Genomic DNA, 17,883 nt, shown 5'->3' on the forward strand with positions numbered 1-17,883 from the left:
CCCACCCATTTGACTACAAGGACAGTGATCTATTCACAAACATGAATCCACAATAACTGAAATCTGACACAACATTTTTGATTTCCCAACAACATCACACAGAAGACATTGGTTATCTGTCAGAACTAACCATGACAGGTTTATCAAGCTATACCAAGATACCAGGTGAACAATTGTGTTTGGACTAGGCTCTGTAATGACCATGTTATTTTGAGAGGTTTTTTTTTTAGGTGAATTTTTGAGGCTGGACTGCTTGATTTTGACATGAACCACAGCCTTGAAAAGAAGTGGCTCTCCCTTTTTTTCCTGGAGCCTGGCAGCCCCTTTAAGCTTCTTTTGTTTGGTGGTTTTTGCAGCTTTTCGTCACACAAACACACACACACAATATTTCCAATAATTCACACATTTATGTTTACTGTTACTTCCTTGATTTATACTCCTCATTGGCTGTTTTGTTAAGTTCTGATTATTTTAAATAGAAAACATGCTTATCTTTATAATTCTGTGTGTGGCCTCCCTTTTTGTTATGAGCGTTGAGCTGACTGTGGAACTGGAACCAAGTCTGGGTGAGGAGAACAAACAGGACACTGAGACTGATTCAGATTGTTGGAGACGGGGCCAGAGACTAACCAGGAACAGAGCACAGAGCTGGGACAAAGGGAGATTACTGAGAGATGACAGGTAACTGGGACTGAGGTGGACTACACAGTCTTGGAAGCTAACTGGGACCCAGGTGGACTACACAGACTTGGAAACTAACTGGGATGAGCTAATGTGAAGACCTGGAGTGAACAGGGGAAAACTAAAGACATAGTCCAAAGCTGAGAAACAGGTTCTGAGAATACCGAGGGTGGAAGGCTCAGGGGAACAAAACAGAGAAAAGAGAGTTCACATGGGAAATATGATAAAGTCAGATAATCATTGGGCCAACACACAGGACTGTGACAGACAACAACCTGGCAAGAAGAAGAATGTGACTGGGGTTTCTGTAGTGTAGCAGCAGGGGCTAACAATGCTCAGCTGAGCCAAATAAAGGCACTGATGACAGGGTCACAATACCAGCAATAAGGGAGGAACTTCAACAAAACTTCAAGAGTCTGGCACAGGAAATAAATCAGGATCACAAGTTGTAAAATGATAAATAACTTACGTTATAATATTCAGGGTGTCAGTATTTTAAATATTTTACAGCTTCAGTAGGATATAAGAAGTATAAAAAAAAACATGAAAAGCAAAGGAAGCAGTGCAATATTTAGTGACATAAACACATTTTGTCATTGGATCATTTTAGTTATAATGAGGCAGGACAGAGTTTTGTTGTAGACGATGTAGTCTGCTGTCCAGTTAGACTCTGCTACATTATTCAGTGAGGTGTTATTGTTGCTCTGGCTAAATCCAGTGATATAAAAGGGGGTAGACTAAAGAGAAAATCAATCCAATTCAGCAGCATGACAAACTACAACCTCCACAATGAAAAACCAGTTGAATCAACACGTCTCTTTTAATGCAGATGTTCTATATCAAAAAGGACAGAAATTACTTTTCCTCCTAAGGCGGCTTAGGTCCTTAGACATCTGCAGGAAGATGCAGCACATGTTTCACCAAACTAGAGGTCAAGCCAGCTCCAGAGTCCTGAGTCTGATCCCAGCTTGAGTTGAAGCAGAGTCTAAGCACACAGCTAAAATAACAAAGGAGTGGCTTCGGAACAACTCTGTGACCATTCTTGACTGGCCCAGCCAGAGCCCTGACCTAAACCCAATTGAGCATCTCTGGAGAGACCTGAAAATGGCTGTCCACCAACGTTCACCATCCAACCTGACAGAACTGGAGGGGATCTGCAAGGAAGAATGGCAGAGGATCCCCAAATCCAGGTGTGAAAAACTTGTTGCATCATTCCCAAGAAGACTCATGGCTGTATTAGCTCAAAAGGGGGCTTCTACTCAATACTGAGCACAGGGTCTGAATACTTATGACCATGTGATATTTCAGTTTTTCTTTTTTAATAAATTTGCAAAAATTTCTACATTTCTGTTTTTTTCTGTCAAGATGGGGTGCTGAGTGAACATTAATGAGAAATAAAATGAACTTTTTTGATTTTGGCAAATGGCTGCAATGGCACAAAGAGTGAAAAATTTAAAGGGGTCTGAATACTTTCCGTACCCACTGTATATGAACTCATAAACACACACATACATATAAAAACACACAAATGATCAACCAGTTGAATCAACACGTCTCTGAAACAGTTTGACCACAAACTGAACTTTATCACCTTCATGAAGGAGGATTTATTACAGGACTGTTGGATTAGACTGACAAAGTTATAGTTAGGTGGACCTAATAAACTGACAATGGAGTGTTTATACTTTAACAATACACCCAGATATGATGCCAATATGAAAATATTCAGTCAATTAACAGTTAAGCCACAACAAACTGGAAACACAAGAATCAAACTGACAATTAGAATCAAACTGTATTTCTGGGTTCTACAGCAAATTGCTTAGTTAGTAGTGATTACATAGTGTAGTTGAAGCTGATAATGCTCTTTACTGTGATTTAGGGTTTTAGAAACATCTTTACACTCAATACTTTTCAAGGCTCAGAGAAATCACATCTCTGTTTTATTCTGACACTAAACAATGACTGTACAACAGTTATCAGTGTTAGTACATTAGACTGTTTTACCTGGACAGAACAATTTCCTGAGGTGTTGATAAATTTCTTTCATTTTTAGTCCATATATGATTGGATTAAAAAGAGGATGATACAAAAGCACTTGTAATGACATTATTAAACGCATAATTTGTGGAAATTCAGTTTCCATTTGATCTAGAAGTACGTAAAATGAACCAAAGCAAGAAAAGTTGATTAGAACAATCAGGTGAGGTAAACAGGTCTGTGCAGCTTTTCTCCTGACTTCTCTACCACTTCGATAGGTGATTATAAATATCCTTATGTAGGTAAAAAGGACGAAAAGTACAGGGAGAATTAAAAGATTTAAAAAAGCAATCATATTATATATCTTTAGCAGACTTGATTTCTCACATTGAAGGTTAAAAACAGCAGTGTTACAAACTATTTCTTTAAAAGAAAACTCACATAACTCAACATCAGCACTCAGACCAATTGGCACTGCTAACTGACCAGCAGGCAGAATCCAAGCTACAACCAGTAAAATACAGATGTTTGTTTTTGTCATGATAGTTGGATACTGCAGAGGTTTACATATAGACACATACCTGTCATAGGACATGGCTGCCAACAGTAAAAACTCTGAACCACCTAAAGTGTAAATTATATACAACTGAAAGAGACATGCAAGATATGACATGATCTTTGTTTCAGACAAAACATCAGTTAAAATCTTTGGGTAGACTGTAGTGCTGTAAAGAACAGAGTTCATTAACAAAGCTGCAATGAAAATGTACATAGGCTCATGGAGGTTTTTGTGAATCACTATCAGACACACAATAGTAGAATTACTGCAGATTATTAGAATATATGATGTAAACATGATCACAAAATAAACAAATCTGTATTGGTTCAGTTCAAGATATGCATCAATAGTTAAATATGTTATATTTAGGTTATTATCCATTAAGGTTTAAAAACAAAGTGTTAATGACAAAGACTTGAAGTATCAAAGCAAAGATCACATGAACATATTATACAGTATATCTGTCATTGGATTGTCTAATGTATTCACTGATACCCGACCTTGACATGAACTTGTGTGTGTGTTGAAATATTGCAACAAATACAAACCTCCAGAATACAAAGTGAACTGTTTGACTCTGTGGGTGGATTTTTATCAGCTTGTTTCTCCCTCCATGGATCTCATTAAACTCTCCACCAAGAGCTGTCGTCATGTGAACAACATCAGACCCTACAGGCCTGAACCCGTGGAGGCCCATGGTATAGCTGACACAGGCAGTTTCCTATGGTGCTAATGTGTTGGGGGCACAGAGAAGGATAAACCTTCAGCATGGTCTGTGGACTGTGACCTCCACTACAGGCATATGGACACTGCAACAATTAATATGTCCATATGTGCCTGAGTTGCCATTGCTCTCCTCCACTGTAGTGGGCGCTGTGGACTAAACTACTGCAAACACACAGGAAGGCAGAAAAAGCCAAATGTGATGGTTGTTAGTTAGAACATTGAAACACAGGTGACAATAAATTCAAATCAAATCAAGTCTAGTCAACAAATGTTATTGTCATCAATCATTTACATTGAATACAGTGTAATGACACAAAACAATAACACCCAGAAACGATGCTACATCAAACAATACAAAACTACACAATGCAGCGTGTGGTGGAAATGTCTGTGAAGGAGCTAAGAGGGACCCCGATGATAATTTCTGCTGTCCTCACAATGTACTGTACGGTCTCACTAATCTCCAACTATGCAGAGGGAAATGTACTTGCCTTAGGCTTTGCAAAAATTGAGGCACTACTGGGCTTTCTTGGTTGTGGCATTGGTGATGATGGACCAGCTGAGATCATCCACCAGATGAACACCAGGGAACTTAATGGTTTTGGAGGAGACACTGATGGGAAGTGGATCATGTGTGCTCTCCTAAAGTCAACAATCCTCTGGTTGTTTTGTCCACATTCAGTGACAGCCATGTACAGTGAGTACACTGCATAATGAAGTGTAGTCTGAAGGCACAGTCTCAGGTTCTTAGAAGCGCTCACAGTTAGAGTCATCCATGGCTTCTGGTTGTAGCATGAGATGATGGTTTTGGAGACAGTGACATCATCTAACTGATGTAGTCACTGAATTTGCTTACTCCTCTAAGTTAGTGATGTCAGCGTTTGTTGCAGCTTCTTTGGAAATGTAGCAGTAAGTGTACTTAAAGCAGTCCAGAAGAGGAGAGATTGCTCCTGCTGACCAGGCTTTCACCTACTTCAAATCCAGTTTGTAGTACTGTATGCTGGAATGAGCTTATCAGAGATGTTATCTGAGTAGCCAAGATGGGGGCAGGTCTCCTGAGGTGGGCACTGAAAATGTCCGCTTAAAGAAGATCGAGCATGTTCGCTCCTTGGATAACAAAGTCTACATTTAGATGGAATTTAGAGAGCCTCAACTTTACATTTGCATGGTTGGAATTAATGCACAGACTTCAGGTGCATGTTCTATAGTCCCACACAGATCACACAGTGCCTCTTTGGTGACTGCACTGAGAGGAACACAAACAATCATTTTGTGAACAAAGGTGAATTCTCTTGTTAGATATCCTGGTCTGCATCTAACAGTCAGAAACTCCACCAGTGATGAGCAGTGACTAGAAAATAGTACAGAGTTCACACACAAGCCTCTGCTTTAGCTCTGACCACACAGAGCTGCATTCCTGTCGGTTGGGAATAAGGCTAGCCCATCTACCTGATCTAACAAAACCTATATGATTAAAATTGATCTACAGTAAAATGTCCATCAGTTGGCCTGTTGTCATCAGGAAATATGACCACATAAAGCTGAGTGTATTATCAATTTCACCAAAGGACTGTCACAAAGAGAAGAGACAAAGACGTTAAAACACATCCAGACATTCCAAACTGATTTTTTAGTCTGTTTAGGTGGACTCACTTTAGTTCCTCCAGTCCTTCAATAAATCTCAAGTTGACAGGTTTCAGGTTTGTGCCAGTAATGAATAAATCACTGGATTAAGGTTATCCTCTGCTGGCTCCACCATGATAACTGTGTTGCCAGACACCACAAGACAGTAATGAACAGTCAACCTGACACCCAAAAACTGCTGATTGTGTTCCATGTGCAGTAGTTCTAGAATAATGTGGGCTACCTTGTATGATACAGATCAGCATTCATGTGTTTTACATTGACTGGGCATGTTCAGGGCATGACATGAGGATGAATCACCTGTTCACAGATCTAGGTGTTCTTGGATTTAGAAAGGGAACATTGTTTACAGGTCAACATTTGCACGTTTCATCAATGTGAATATTTTTCCATACAGGACATTTTTGGCTCCTGGGTGCACATACATGTTTAGTGAGGATCATGTTCAGAGTCTTAGAAATGAGACCCCTGCACACTCTCCCAGCAACATTGTCCTACCAGACTAAATTGTGTGTGGTGTGGGTCACTGTCACTTTTGGTATTCTGGTTTTTATTGCCTTGGTCTGAAACAACAGGCAGTGACTTTTATTGCAGAGACCACAGGTGGACTCACTTTAGTTCCACCAGGTCTTCAGTAAATCCCCCTTCACTGAGTTTGAAGAATTATACAGCTGCTTTTGTTAGGTTCTGTATCCCCAGTGACATGTTGGGGTGGACAAAATAACAGAAACACCCGTATGATGCATTTCAACAGCATCACACACCACAGCCCCTAAAGTGATCACATTGGTGCATCAGCACCAATGAAACTGTTTCCAAGAAGAAAAACTGAACATTATCACCTTCAAGAATGAACTGGACTGGTTTTCCTCCATGAATCACAATAAACTGACGTGTTTACTGAAACTCAGACTACATTCACTTCCATGAAAAACTGAAGTGAAGATTTCTGAATCAATTTTGCACTGTGCATCATGTGGAAAAATAATTCTACATGTACAGTACAAGCAGTGGTGGAAAAGACATGACCCACTTTTTTCCTCATTACTCAAATTCTTTTCTGACTTTAATGCCCACAGTACAGAATCATAACTTGTAAGAAAATTACTTGTAGGAGTTTGTTGCTGTGATTAAAGGTAAAATGAAAACATTAACCATCAATTGAATTTAATTCAATTCAATTTTATTTGTATAGCGTCAAATCACAGTACAAATCATCTCAAGGCACTTTACAAAACTAAAAATCCAACAAATCCCTTATGAGCGGCACTTGGCGACAGTGGAGAGGAAAAACTCCCTTTAACGGAAGAAAAAACCTCCAGGAAAATTGGGCTCAGTTTGGGCGGCCATCTGCCTCGACCGGTTGGGGTCAGTGGATAGAGGAGAGAGAAAAGAACGGCAACAATAAACAACAGATAGACACTGCAGGTTGGTGGGGCCAGTAACTGCACATCAGCGATATACAGCTCCAGGACCAGGGACACCTGCAGAAGGTACAGAGAGAACAGAGAGAGAGAGAGCACAAACTAGGGGAGAGAGAGAGAACAAGGTTAGTAACATTCAATGGTGGAATATACATGTGAGGTGGGAGGAGAGAAAGAGAGGGGAGGGGAGGGGAGTGGCAGGGGAGCTCAGTGCACCGATGGTTCTTGGGCAGTCTAGGCCTATTGCAGCATAACTAAGGGATGGTTCAGGGTTAGCCCTAACTATATGCTTTGTTAAAGAGGAAGGTTTTAAGTCTAGCCTTAAAAGTACAGAGAGTCTGGTCATCCAGGCCTTTGTCAGTTAGATGCACTTGAAGCCTGGTTAAATGGTTTGTGTTAACAGGTTGAATAGATAGATACAACTGAGTGTCATCTGCATAGCAGTGGTAATTAATAGAGTGCTTCCTAATGACATTGCCTTAAGGAAGCATGTACAGGGTGAACAGAATCGGTCCTAGCACAGAGCCTTGTGGAACTCCATAACTAACTTTTGTGCGTGTGGAAGGTTCATCATGGACATGAACAAACTGGAATCTGTCCAATAAATAGGATTGGAACCATTTTAATGATGCAACTGGACCTACACTTGTAGGACACACCAGGAAACTGTTTATGGAGATGATTAGGTTTGAAAATATCACTTTCTCTCATGTTGAAGATTTGTTGACTTCATATACTTCAAGTGTTCTAAATGTCATAGATGGGATTGCTCCTGTTAAAGATAAATTAATCAGGAACAGGCAAAAGCCATCGTGGAGAAATGATGACTCGGTCAGGGCACAGAAAAGGGAGTGCCGGAAGGCCGAACAAAGATGGCGTAAATCAAAGCTCCAGGTTCATAATGATATTTATAAGCAGATGATGTCTGTGTTCAATGAAACTCTACGTAGAAAGAGAGAAATGCATTTTTCTGAAATCATCAACAACAGTAGTAACAACTCACATGTCCTGTTTGCTACAGTGAGTATATCAACAAACCCTCCATCTCCATTGCCACTGGAACTAATTTCAACATCTAAATGTAATGAATTTGCATTATTTTTTAATGACAAGATTCAGCGTATTAAACAAATTTCACAAGGCAGATACCAACTCTGCGGCCATCCAGGAGACACTTGGTAGAACTGACACACTTTACACCTGTAAATGACATAACAGTTGAAAAGATCATCTCCACTCTGAGTTCATCGACCTGTTGCCTTGATGTTTTACCCACTAGATTTTTGAAATCAGTACTAAGCAGTTTGTTACCTCAACTCACTCAATTAGTTAATATATCATTACAGTATGGAAAATTTCCAAGGGCCTTGAAAATTGCCATGATCAAGCCTCTCCTGAAGAAGAGCAGTCTTGATGCTATGGTACTGAACAACTACCGGCCCATATCAAACCTGCCGTTTTTAAGCAAAATCATTGAAAAAGTTGTTTACCAACAGCATACCAACTTTCTCATGCTAAACAACTGCTTTTAGGCCCCATCACAGCACTGAAACTGCACTCATCAAGATGACAAATGACATTCGTCTGAACACCGACGTTGGCAGAGTCTCTGTCTTAGTACTGCTGGATCTAAGTGCTGCTTTTGACACAGTGGACCATGTGATCCTGTTACAAAGGTTAGAGGACTGGATAGGCATCTCTGGTACAGCCCTTAGATGGTTTAAGCCCTATCTTGAAGACAAGAAGTATTTCATTGAAGTTGGTAACTGTGTCTCAGACCAAATGGCGTTGACATGTGGGTTCCCCCAGGGGTCCATCTTGGGACCCATTTTGTTCAATCTTTACATGTTTCCTTTAGTCCAGTTAATATGCAGCAATAATGTGTCCTACCATAACTATGCAGATGACACTCAGATTTACATTTCACTTACAGCTGGTGAGTATGGACCAGTCGATTCATCGTGTGACTGTGTGGATGCAAAACAACTCTCTCCATATAAACAGTGACAAGACTGAAATAATAATCTTTGGGCGACAGAAACAAAGAGAAAGTGTCAGCAGTCACCTCGAGTCTCTTTCTCTAAAATTTAAAAATCAAGTCAGAAATCTAGGGGTAATCATGGACTCAGACTTGAACTTTAACAGCCACATTAAATTGATAACATCGTCAGCATTTTATCATCTCGAAAACATTGCCAGAATCAAAAGGATCATGTCTAAATCAGACTTGGAAAGACTCCATGCATTTATCTCTAGCAGGTTAGATTACTGTTCACAGGGCTCTCAATACAAGCTGTAAGGCAGCTACTGTACATTCAGAACGCTGCTGCTCGGGTCCTGACTAAAACCAGGAAGTACAACCACATTACTCCTGCTCTCAGATCTCTGCACTGGCTTCCTGTCCCTCAGAGTATAGACTTTAAAACAGCACTGCTTGTGTATAAGTCTCTTCATGGCTCAGCACCACATTACATCTCTGACATGCTGATGCCATATGAACCATCTCGAACTCTGAGAACATCAGGAACAGGCCTTCTACTCGTGCCCAGAGTCAGGACTAAACAGGGAGAAGCAGCATTTCAGTTATATGCAGCTAAAACCTGAAATAGTCTTCCTGATGATGTTAGACAAGCCTCATCTCTACCAATGTTTAAGTCCAAGTTAAAAAGCTTTCTTTTTAGTGTGGCATATGTGGAAATGCAGACGCGCCTACGGGGACTTCATATAAGATAAAGGAAGTAACTGGCCTTAGCTTGCTCAGCGACCACCGCCCAGAACACATAAAAGACAACAAGGGCATAACAACTCCATATATGGTAATAGACTAAATTCCTTTTGATGGAAAAGTACTGGTATGGTGGTCACCAACAGTATATACAATGTATAGTTTCCACCTATAGTTCAGATCTCTCTGCCTGCGTGTGTGAGTTGATCTCCGGAGACGTCTCTGTATTTTTTACAATAAACCGGTGTGCCCATTCCTAACTTTTGCTCTGTCTTCTTTTAACCCTCCATCAATGGACTCGGGTGAAAGTCAAAAGGTCTGACTTTTCAACAATTTGGAGGCTCGTCCGGTCTTGGAGAGGGAATTGAACTGAAGAACCGTCCGAAAGACCTCATTGACAGTCTCTGAGGCGCCAAATAAAAGGTAGGGCAGAAACCTATTATATTAGGTGTAATAGGTACCACTAAAATTGATACTGTCGATGTGAATTTCGGATTGGTTACAAATTGTGATGGATTGAAAGTTATAAATCGGAAGTAAAGTATATACAAAGAAAATACAATTAAAGAGAAAGAAAATATCCGTGCCGTGTGCGATCGGCGGATAGATTAATAAAAAGACCTGAGCCGTATGCGATCGGCAGGCCATAGTTGAATAATACTTGAGCCGTGTTCGATTGGCAGGTAAACTGTGAATGTGTCTGAGCCGTGTTCGATCGGCAGACAGAGTGTGAGTGTAAATCTGAGCCGTGTTCGATCGGCAGATACTCGTATGAATGTGAGATTGTGTGACTGGCAAGTAATATTGCATTATTCAATGTAGTTATTGTTATTAGACAAAGGGTCTAAGGTGTATAAATTGTCATACGGTGCATAAGTATAATATCTGTTATAACATAGGAATATGTGAAGGTAAGTAAAGATATTTATGAGAGGCATGTGGTGAAAGAAGAGGTAAGTACGAAAGGGAAGTGTCTCTGAGAAGGGACCCTGAGAGACTGAGCAGAGAAGCAGGAAGTAGAGGTAAAGTGATTCAGAGGCTGCTCCTCCCACTCTTTGGCTCCCTCTAGTGGCGCCGAGCAGAATTACAGAAGAAGCTGCTGACACCCGCAGGAGCTGGGAGGTACTGCATCAGGACATTGGAAAATTGATTCAAGTTGAATCTATCTTAAAGGCAGGAAGAATGACATGTAGGGAAAAGGATGCCCAGGCAGAGATGGACGAGTATAAGGAGATGCTGATGCAGCTTATAAAGGATAAAGGTAAGACTCTAAAGGATCACACTGCCCTCATCCCATGGCTATGGGCGAAGTCAGTACAGCACAGGCGTTGTGCCGAGGAGGCTAAGAAGGATCGGGACAAGGCCTCCCCTTTCTACCGGAGCAAACTGAGACAGAAAGCAAACGAAGAGGAAACTGAAGCACACCGATGGACCAATCTAGCCCTCTGGTGGCAGGGGACTCAGCACATGCACAAGAATAAAGACTGGACGAAAACAGTGGAAACAGAAGAGAAGCAGTCACCACCATCTAATTTTGCGAGCAGGCCGACTGCGCCCCCTCCAGCAGGACTGTATCCGGTGATGGACATCTCCGGGGGAGAATTACAGGTGTCGGATATGCCCCCTGTGCCCAGAACCTCCTCCCCGGATCACCGGGATGGGGACTGGAGAGGAAGGGAAGAGCCTCCTCATGACAAAAAGCCTGCCTATGATAGCGGAGAGGACAGTCACCCATTCCAGGATCGGGTCAGACGTGAACAGCCCTCCAGACATCCTACACTGCAGTCACAGTCAGCGAAGCCTGCACGAAGAGAGAGAGACAGAGGCGAGCGAGAAGTGTTGTTAAGGTTCATGTCACAGGAGGGCTCTCAACCCACTGGGTCCATAGTACTATGGGCAGAAGGTAAATGGAGACCTGAGGAGGAACCTTCGGATGCAGATGAACACGACACCCTGTTTTGGTCTCCTCACAGAGTGTGTGAGCCTCCAGGACAAGAGAACAGGAAGAAACCGGTAAGGACAGGTAAGGAACGGAGACCACAGCGCTCGCCTCCGCCGAGCCCGGCACTATCAGTAAGATCTGAAGAGGAGGAAGACTGGGATGAGTGGAACGGAGGACCGAGCGGTGTGGGACCGGGGTCCCAGAATGATTTGTTGATGTTCCCCTTGATGGCCACCGGAGGTGGGTTTAAATACCGGCCTTACGGGTTGGGGGATGTGCAGGCTTTGGTGGACCAACTTCCCCCAGTAGCAGAGGGGGGAGGCCTATGGCTCGGCAAATTGGATTTGCTGACGGCAGGACAGAGAAAAGCTATTAGGGATTTTAGAGCCGTGATTCAGAGATGCCTGACCAGCATGGACGCAAGAGATATAGAGAAGGCTGCGGGCACCCTCCGCATCCTGGATGAGGAGCCATTCGCCCAGTGGGCTGGTGACCTGAGCAAGGCAATCCGTGAGAAATATCCGCTTCAAAATTCAGCAGCAGTCCCAAAGGTGACTTGGAACATTAAAGATAACCCCAGAGTTTTCTTAGACCAGAGTAAAGAGTTGTGGATCCGACAGACAGGGTGTCATCCAGGTAAACCGGGTCCCCAAAGGGAGTGGTACCGGCAGGCGGTATTGGAGGGGGTCCCAGAAAAGGTCAAAACGGCCATGATTGACAATCCAGATTTGCAGGGGGCTGATTCAGTGGTGTGGGAAAGACATTTGGTGCATCACCTCAACCGCGTCCAGCAGCAGATGCTGAAGGAAGGAGAGCAAAATCAGGAGCTCCAGACCCAGCTGCTGAAGCTCCAGTTGGCGGAAGCAAGGCAGAAAGTGAATGCCGAAAAGAACAAAGACAAAAAAGAGGAGGCCAAGAAGGTTATGTGGCAGTGGGGCGTGGATGCTCCGGATACTCCTGATCTGTTCCCAGTACCTCCTTGGGAGCCGCAACATCACCCTCCAGGCAATAGGGGACGATACAGGGGAGCTCCGAGGGGGGCCACGGGTGGAGAGAACGCGGTGGTCGTGGGGGCCCACCTAGAAGGGACTCAGCCCAATGTTTCCTCTGCAACGGAAACGATAATTGGATCAAGGACTGTCCATACAGGGGCTGTATGGCTCGAGGCCGAGCTCGAGGAGGGAAGGGAGTGCACCTGCAACATGGTAGGGGTGGCCCCACACTGGCTCACAACATGCCTGTGATGGATTGGGGTCCTCCATCCAGTTGGGAGGACTCCTACCGAGAATGACACACCCTGCAGAGAGGTCTGGACAGCGGAACGAACAGCAGATCCACTGCTGTCCATGAAGGTGAACCATACAAATCTGTCATTTTGTCTGTCGACACAGGGGCTACATGTTCCACTCTCAACACCACCCCTGCTTCCACCTTGTCGAACCACAAGACCACCGTCATGGGCTTCTCGGGGGAGAAACGGACTCTGCCAGTAACTCGACCTCTGCTCACCCAGGTGGGCAGCCAGCAGCTTTGCCACCCCTACATTTATTCACCTGGCACTCCTGTCAACCTCCTCGGCTGGGACTTATTGATTAAGCTTGGGGCCACTATTCTGTGTGCCCCCGAGGGACTTACTGTTACTCTGCCAGATGGCCTGCAACTGCCATGTCGGACATATTCAGACGGGCAACGAAAACAATGCTTGTTGAAGCCGCTGGCGGATGAGGTAGCCGACATCTACTGGGCTAGGTTGTGCCCGGAGACTCCGGGACATAAGGGCATATGGTCCGCATATCAGTCTTGGCGCCCCTGGATCTTGCTCCTCGAGCCCTACATGCCTCCCCCGGACCCTCTCCATGTTACCCTCTTCTATAATAAGCTCCAAACCGATTGGTACAAGGAGGCGTTTGAGCAGGCTGAGGGAGACTCCTGGAGCATCGACGCCAAGAATATCTATGTCGCCCCTGAGGGGGTGGTGGCGGGAGTGCAGCTTCTCCCGGCCCAACGAGATTGGTTTCGCATGGGTGAGGACAGTGCACCACATGTGTCTCTCGCCCTACATCCTGACCATGAGGCAAAAGTGCTGGGGGGTATTCTCAAGAGGACGTTGGCCCACAAAGACTGGCAGACCACCATTCAGCTGACAGCCACAGACCCCGCTATATTAGAACACAGGGAGGTGTCCAGGTACCATGACCTGGCACGCATTGACCATCACCTAGCGGCAGACATGTTATCTCAGCTGCCGGACTTCTTATGGGCTCAGTCTCCCACGGAGGTGGGCTCAACGGACTGTGCCCCGGTCACCTTCCAGGTCCAAGGGGGGCTTCCCCTTTGGATCCGCCAATACCCACATAAACCTCAGGCAGAGGAGGGGATTAGGGATACCATTGAAGGCTTAATATGAGCGGGGGTGCTAGAACCTTCCTCATCACGGTGGAACACACCCATTCTACTGTTTGAGAAAAAGGGTACAGGTAAATTCCGTATGGCACATGATCTTAGGGCCATCAATGATATATTAGTGACTTCCACCGTTCCGGTTCCCAACCCATATGTGGCTCTGGCTAACCTGGATCCTAGCCAGACTTGGTTTTCTTGTATTGATCTGGCCAATGCCTTCTTCTGCCTCCCGTTGGCAGAGGAGTGTCGTGACATTTTCTCTTTCACTTATCGGGGACGCCAGCTCAGGTACACCAGACTCCCTAAGGGCTTTGCTCTCTCGCCCGGTATTTTCAATCAGCTTTTGAAACAGGTGCTATATTCCTGCGCTTTGCCAGAAGGCACCACCTTAATCCAGTATGTTGACGACCTTCTGCTCGCCGTACCCTCCGTTGCGACCTGTCTCCAGGCCACGGAGTCCGTGCTGCGTCATCTAGCCGAGAGGGGCTTTAATGTCAGCAAATCTAAACTACAAGTGTGCCGACTGATCTCGCAAGCAGGGGCAGGATTATCACCTGCTCACAGGTGTACCATCCTGCACCACCCCCGGCCGGTACTGGTCAAAGATATGCTCTCCTTTCTGGGGCTCACAGGCTACAGCCGCTCTTACATTCCTGACTATACTCAGCCCTTCTTTTTGGATGTTTCTGTAAACGACGTCCTGTTCCAGAAAAAAAGGGGGAGTTAGGAGAGTGTTGATGTACACAAGTACTGCATTGGACACCATGGAAAGAAGACACCGCACCTGCACACAGCATGCTGCAGCAGTGTCGAGGATCTTACAGAAGACAGCCCACATTGTCATGGGACACCCACTTAGGGTGCTCACCACTCACAGTGTGGTGGCTTATGTCAATTCCCAGATATTCACACTCTCCTCCCTCAGACAACAAAGGCTGAGCAGGATTCTGGAGGAACCACATATCTCATATACACATGAAGGTATTAACATGGCAGACAGGATTGGGATGGGACAGGCCCACAGTTGCGAGGAAAAAGTCCTGAAAAAGGAAAAAGTGCGCCCAGATCTGCAGGCCACGCCACTGCAGGACGCACGTGACCTTTATACGGATGGCTGCTGTTTCAGAGATGAGAAAGAGGGGTTGAAGGCGGCTTATGTGGTGGTGGAAGACACAGGAGAGGAGTTGCAGGTAAGGGTGGCAGAAAGGCTGGAAGGACAACAGTCGGCACAGAGGGCAGAAGTGATGGCCGTGCTGGCAGCTCTGAAATTGGGCAAGGGCCAAAAAGTGAACATCTACACAGACTCAGCATATGCGACAGGAGCCATACATGTTGAATTAGGACAATGGCTTAGAGCAGGGTTCCTAACAGCGTGTAATCAGCCCATTAAGCATGAGAAAGAGATGAGAGAACTAGCAGATGCCCTGTTGGAACCGCTAGCTGTGGCAGTGATCAAGTGCAAGGGACACGATCAGTCCAACAGCCCTACGGCAAAAGGAAACCGGGCTGCAGACCAAGCAGCCAAGGAAGCAGCGGGATATCAAGTTAAATTAATGCTGTTGGAGGTGACACAAGAGATTAAAGAAAGACCGAACTTAGAGGAACTCAAGAGACTGCAAAAGGGGGCATCCCCCCAGGAGAGAAGTCTTTGGAAAGAGAGAGGGGCTACTGAGGTAGAAGGATTGTGGAGGGGGCCGGATGGTCGTCCCATACTTCCTTCCGGAATCAGGAGGACAGCCTTCTTGGAAGCTCACGGGGTAGGGCATGTTGGGACAGCTCAAATGTTGAAGAACTTAGAGCAATGGTGGCATCCATATCTCAAAGATATGGCCAAAGAGCTGGTCAGGGAATGTGACATTTGTACCAAGTATAACATCAGACCGACAGTGAAACCAGAGACCGGTAGGTATCCACTCGTCACCAGGCCTGGACGAGAGATTCTCATTGATTTCACAGATATGGGCACCACCGTTCGAGGGTACAGGTACGTACTGATGTGTGTGGATGCGTATTCAGGGTGGCCAGAAGCATGGCCCACCAAAAGGGAAGACAGTAACACGGTTATTAAATGCCTGATAAATTATTACATGCCCAACCATGGCTTCCCAGAGAAAATTAGGTCAGATAATGGGACACATTTCAAGAATCAGGATTTGCAGAGGGTGGAGGCCATGATGGGGTTGAAACATGGGTTTGGAACGGTGTATCATCCACAGTCTCAAGGAAAAGTGGAAAGGATGAATCAAACTGTAAAAACCAAATTGGCAAAAATCTGTGCACAGACCAAATTGAACTGGGTTGATGCATTGCCATTGGCACTCATGTCCATACACTGTTCTGTTAACCAATCTACTGGGTTTACCCCTTTCGAACTCCACACAGGGAGGCCTTTTCCAGGGCCCCACACCACTACCCCAGTAACCATTGTAGAGAATGAGGGTCTGTCAGCCAAAGCGTATTTTAACTTTCTGCAAGCTCTCGTTTCAGCTTTCTCACATCAGGTGGCGGACCAGCAGGGCGACGGAACACAAACTCCACCTGATGTCGACTGGGTGCTGCTGAAGGTCATCAAAAGGAAATAGGCAGAGCCACGGTGGACAGGACCCTACCAGGTGACAGATAGAACATCCCACGCAGTGAGGTTAAAGGGGAAAGGGGACACCTGGTACCACTGGTCGCAGTGTGCACCACGAGAACCGCCATCCAGATCTTTGACCAAGGTCCAGGAGGACCTGCAACAACATTTGTCTGTCTCGGCTGAGGCAGAGAAGGATCCTCCTCACGAAGGGGCAGAATAATCCCCGAGGTTTGGGTCTAGGTACTGAGGTAGTCTACCCTCAGTCCGAAGATAAGAGGAACAGCGGCCGACACGGGCCTAAAGGGAGGGGGTGAAAGAGCGCCCCTCTCCGACAAGGGGCGTGCCAAGTCTCCAACCACCGACCTTGGCGGAACATCATAGGAGGAAGGAGAGAGGGTTTGAGATTATTGAGTAACAAGGACCTTTTTTTATTCTTTAATAGCTTAGCATAGGTGAAACTGTATACATAGAGTGTCAACCTATATTTTCTTATTGATTGAATAGATAATCATAACGTAGCAAGATGTTGTTTGGCTTTTGGAGGGCCTGAGAACCCTCTCACACACTATGCATGAACACTCTGGTATCAACAATCCCCTGGAGGACTGGATGGCGGGTATGTTTGGTCAGTGGAAAAACCTTATTATGTCTGTATTAGTTTCTATTGCTGTGTTTGTGGGGATCCTGGTCACCTGTGGGTGCTGCTTCATTCCATGCCTGCGTTCCCTCGCAGTTAGACTCATATCGTCTACTTTAGAGAAACACGACCCGAAAGTTCTGATGAGCCCTTATTGGCCCAGGGCTCAGATGACGACAGTGATGACTCAGACAGGGTACAGCTCCGAGAGATGTGATCTCCTAAAGGAGATCAAGAGAGGGATAGCAAAAATTCTAATTTGCTTGGATGGGCTCTTAGGAGAGCCCAAAAGGGGGACTTGTGGAAATGCAGACGCACCTATGGGGACTTCATATAAGATAAAGGAAGTAACTGGCCTTAGCTTGCTCAGCAACCACCGCCCAGAACACATAAAAGACAACAAGGGAATAACAACTCCATATATGGTAATAGACTAAATTCCTTTTGGTGGAAAAGTACTGGTATGGTGGTCACCAACAGTATATACAATGTATAGTTTCCACCTATAGTTCAGATCTCTCTGCCTGCGTGTGTGAGTTGATCTCCGGAGACGTCCGGTGTGCCCATTCCTAACTTTCGCTCCG

Source organism: Mastacembelus armatus, chromosome 21 (genome assembly GCF_900324485.2).
Source record: "Mastacembelus armatus chromosome 21, fMasArm1.2, whole genome shotgun sequence".
Classification (NCBI taxonomy): Eukaryota; Metazoa; Chordata; class Actinopteri; order Synbranchiformes; family Mastacembelidae; genus Mastacembelus; species Mastacembelus armatus.